Source organism: Rhinopithecus bieti, unplaced genomic scaffold (assembly GCF_001698545.2).
Source record: "Rhinopithecus bieti isolate Rb0 unplaced genomic scaffold, ASM169854v2 scaffold_32081, whole genome shotgun sequence".
In the NCBI taxonomy this organism is placed as follows: domain Eukaryota; kingdom Metazoa; phylum Chordata; class Mammalia; order Primates; family Cercopithecidae; genus Rhinopithecus; species Rhinopithecus bieti.
In genome coordinates, this window is record NW_016814436.1 from 4191454 (window position 1) to 4196583 (window position 5130).

The window sequence follows — 5130 nt, forward strand, 5'->3', positions numbered from 1 at the left end:
AACGCACGTGCATCAAAGCACCGTGAAGCGAACGGCCCTTCCAGAAAGAGCAGAAATCATTATTTTATTGTCATCTTCGTCTATTATCATAATTTACAATTTCACTACACTCCAATTACTGGGTACTTGGAGAACGTTTGTTAATGTCCCCAGCACCCTCAGCACACGGCCCCCAACAAGTGGACAGTTTAACTCTCCACTTAGCGCCTCATGCCGGCCCCTGGGGTATGAGGATGAGACACCCCGGTCCCTGCCCGCCGTACTCCCAGGTCCAGAGGAAGATGGATGATGCCATCCGTTGAGAGCACATGGTGCCGTGCCGCCCTCCCAGCCCTGGCCTCCTCGCTGGCACAGCCTCCCTGCGTCACACACCAGGAAGGGTGCCCCAGGAGCAGGCAGGCAGAGTCACATCCAGGTGTGAGCTACCTGGGGACTGGCGATGGCCCTACCCACCAGGTAAGGCTGGGGCCTGTCTCCCCTCGGGAAGGAAGCCAGCAGGCTCCAGGAGAACCAGGTAGAGTAGATGGTGTGTGCTCTGGAGACATCCTCCTGGAAACTCAGGCCTGGGCTTAGGGTCCCGCAGCTCTCAGGGCCCCATAACGGGTCTCAGTCCATGGAACACGGCTCTCACCTCACATCCATCAGCAGAAATTTGCCAAAGTGGAGCCAAGCTCTGGGAACACAGAGCTTCTAGGTAAAAGCCTAACCATCCCAGAACAACTGGCAAAAGAGCAGGGCTGTGAGGCCCTCGCTTGGCAGCGGCTGCCTGAATCCGTGTCATTTTGGCAGCACCTGGACCTCGGTGGAAAGACAGCGCCTCCCCTCAATGCACCAACAGCCAAGAAATACGGTGCTTGGCCCAGTCAGCCCCTCCCGCCGGGAAGGTGGGACGCAGCCGCTGCCTTCTCTGGGGCCGGCAGATATTTATGGTTTGTTAATGTTATTGCAAAAACCCCTCTCTGATGAAGGCAGCTTGGGTTGTTTAAATGAATGACCTCAGGTAGGATCACTAGGAGCATCGCCCAGCCCTGCCAGAAATCCTGCATGTCAGCAAAAACTCTGTCACCAAAGCCACCCTGGAGAAATAACTCAGCCACTAGCAGTGAGCCGCAGAGTGGGGCTCTGTGTCATGGCACCCATAGGGCGGGGACGGCCCAGGCAGGAGCGGGGTCCTGGATGCAGGGGTGGAGCAGCCCAACCAAGAGGCTCCAACACCCACAGCTTTGCCAGGTGCTACCCACACGGGAAGGGACCCTGCTCACAGCCAGCACATGCGGATCTGTTCCAGGATAGCAAAGATAACCCCCCACCCTGGGCACCATGTCCCGCTGGTCAGATCTACATGACCAAGGGCACCAAGAGTACCCCAAACGGTGCCTGGGGACTGAGGGGGTAGCTGGGGCTGGAGGCAGCATGTGGTTCACTTCCAGCCTCGGTGGAACATTGTTCTGGTGCCCAGAGAGTCTGCTCCTGCCCCAGCCTCTGTGGCTGCTCCGCCCCAGTCCCCCGTATCTGGCTGCCCCAGAGACTGGAGGGGGGTTTGCCTCAAAAAGCGCCTGCAGCCGCTCGTCCACTGAGAGCTGTGACAGGTTTGGTGTGTTGGTCTTGGTTGTGCCTGTTTCCTCAGGGCTCTGTTCCGGCTCCAGGCCTTTATACTTCACAGGTTCCAGAGATTGGCATCCCATGTCGCACTATCATCATATATACACATGATCAGATGCACAGTCATACTTCACATGCATCAATGCACATTCCATATCACAGCATGCACATTAGGCCCATGCTTTAATTACACCAATAATACACCACACATGCTCAGCGCATGCACGATACAATTATGCACATTGCATGCACATCATGCATGCAATGGCATTATCCACACACATACACAATTACACCATGCAGGTACATACCACATGTGACACACATATGCATATGCACACGCATACACATATGCACACACGTCACACACGATAATTTTACACAGCATACATACATGTCTGCACATCCACAGCAGGGAACTATGGAGGTCAGGGCTCAACACACTCTCAGGTTCCACCTTAATGGAGGGCTCCTTCCTTCTTCACAAGGCCCCTGGATGCCAGGGGAGAAGGAAGGCCCTTCCTGGCAGAGGTGCAGAGGGACATGGAACTGGCAGGATCAGCCCAGCCCCAGGCCTTGCTGAGCCTCCTTCCTTCCACCCAGACACCGAGAGGGCAGCCCGGCCTGTCCCGGCAACCCACAGCCGTCAAACGAGAGCCAGGCTGGCCGAGGGTCCTTTTGCACCATGCTGCCTGTCCCCACCTGTCCCCAAGAGCCAAGCCGCAGACAGCCTCTGTCCAGTTATCCAAGATGCCAGGTTCATCTTCAGTCTTACGGAAGAGAAGGAGAGAGAGGTGAGTGGCGAGTTGGGCAAACGGCGAGTCAGCTCACAGGCGAGCCGACACCAGCGTGCCAGGAGGGATGACCCACCTGGAACGTCAAGCAGGTTGAGGCCAAGGTGGTCCAGACGCTGTCTCCTTTCCCTCCCTTGCTGCCTCCTGTCCTAAATTCATTTTCTTCAGAGTTGCTGGAATGAGTCCAAGTGGAACTCTGTCCTGCAGCCCAGGGGAAGGGCAGGCAGGGTTGGAACTGAGCCCAGCAGCCTGGAGATGCTGCTCACCACCAGCGGGGACCTCACAGCAATGGCTTTAGCCCCTCGAGCCCTGGCCGAGGAGCTCAGTGTGGAGGAGGACTGGGTGTCACAGACATGGAACGGGAGGAAACTTGTCCCGACCCAGCCCTAGTGGCCAAGCGTCTCCCCCACAAGCTCCAGGTGCAGGGGTGCACACACCAGGAGGACGGTGGGGGGACACTGTCCTGGGAGGAGGAGGGGCTGGAGTTAGGATGGAGGAGATGATGCAAGGGTCAGGGAGGAGCAAACCAGATGGGGGCCATCATCACCAGAATCCACTCTGATTCCTGCCTGGAAACCCAGGCTCCTCGCCCAGGGAGAGGGGATGACCTGGGGGGTCCAAGAAGGCCAGGAGGAAGCGCAGAGGAGGGGGCTGCCCTGAGAGCTTAAAGGGGCTGAGGCCTTCTGGGAGGCAGAGAAAGGAGGGGGCCCCAGCAGGCTCAGGCTTCAGGGTGCAGGAGAAACAGCAGGGCACCCTGATGGACAGCACTGCCATGCCCACCCGCCTCGGAGTCTCACCGAGATCAAGCCATCAGGCTTCTTGCAGCTGCCTCGTGACACGCTGGGCCTCGGGTCCCAACCTCTGCACAGAGTCACGCTCAGCGAGAGGCAATCCAGCCACCAAGAGTCCCGAGAAAGAGCCCCAAAGCTCACCCTGAGGACGCCCCACCTGCTCCTTTTCCCAGAGCCCTAAACTCTGGGGACCTCAGCCTCGGGGCATCTGGGGCTGGTCCTAGTCTATTTTTCCAGAATTTTCTCTTGCCCCTCTTTACCCATCTCCCTTCTCCCCCACGCTGTGTTCCACACTGGATCTCCAGCCAGGCCCCCTCCACCTTTGTTCGTGCTCTTCTCTTTCCAAAATGTTCTCCCGTATCCAACAAACTCCTATTCATTCTTCAAGGCCCAGCTGAAATGTCCCATCTCTCGGAAAACCGTGACCCTCTCCGGTTGGAATGAGCCCGGACTGTGATGGCTCCCACAGCCCAGCTCTGGGCTGGGCTCAGAGTGTGCAAACCTGAGTGATGCTGAGTACGTGAAACCCCATTTCCCTTTATCAGGAGAAAGCTTTGGCCTGAGGCCCCTGGGTGGGCCATGCCTGAGCCTGCACTTCCTGCTGTCTCTAAACCACTGACCCCTTTCGATGAGCCCAGCCAGACGGAAACAGCTCTGCACTCCCCTCCCTTGGAGATCTGGACAGCACAAAGGGGCGGCTGGGTGTGAAGTGCGGAAAAAGGACCCTCACCTTTCCAGGGGCAATTATTACTCCCGGAACCTTGAACTGCGGTTCTCATTAGGTTACCAAATAAATTGTTACGTTATTACATTTTAAGTTGACAAGTAAATCTTCTTATAAAAGTGTAATGACACCATAAAAGACATTTTATTCATCCGTTTCGTCCTCTTGTTCCCGTTGACACTTCATTACAGCTCCCGAGACATGGAGAACTAGAACATTAATTTGGCAAATTGATGGAAATCTTTCAGGAGCCGGGGTTTCCAAGCTCTGCCCCAGGGGCCCCGATGAACACTCAGGGAAAAGACCCCAGGCTGGGGCGTGGAAAGAGCTTGGAGTCCTGGGGTATAGACACCCAGGGAGGGCTCCCCTAGCACCACCCCTGGAGTGCCCCCCAGATTCCCCCAAGGCCCTGCCAAGGTCCAGCTGGCCCACGCCCCTAGTCCCCCTGGGATGGTCTCTCAGCTGCACTGGTCTGTGGCCTTGAGTCCATCATCAGACATCCTCTGCGCCATCTTAAAACCAGGGATGTCTTGATGAACAGATAGAAACAATTAGGGCAGTGGTGAACACCCCAAGCCCGGAGCCGAAAGCTCAGGTGACTAGGGGACACTTTCCAAGGACCCGAGAGGGTTAGGGCTGAGACGGCACCTGTCAGGGTCGGAATCCTGGGGCGGCTGGTGGGAACTCGCCGTTTTCCTCCTACTCTCTAGTTTCCAATTCATTAATGGCCTCTACTACCTTCATGGTGGAAAACATACATACAAGTACTAATATGGATAAGACTTGATGGTAAGTGCACAGCTCACGCTTGTCAGCCTTCAGGGCTTGGCCAGCAGCACCGGGCCCCTGCCCAGGACACAGCCACTCCTCCCCAGGGTCCCCGAGGCACGTCCTCTCTGTCTCTCTCTCTCTCTCTCTCAATTCAGTGATCGATGTGTTTTTCCTATCTTCTAACCTGCCAGTAATTTGGAAATTGTGCTATTTCAAACAACTCAATTTAAAATAGGGATTTTTGAGGTTGATCATTTTTCTCTTCTTCCTACCACTATTAGCAGGATGCTAGACAATTTCTAAGTAAATGATTTGAAACTGGAATAAAAGCAGTAAATGGTCTCCACTGGGCTGTGAGGAGAGACCAGGAAGCGAGTGGAGCCCAACCTGGGGACAGACAGGTGATGCCCCGCCCCTGTGACTCCACCCCCAGGACACCACACCCCTG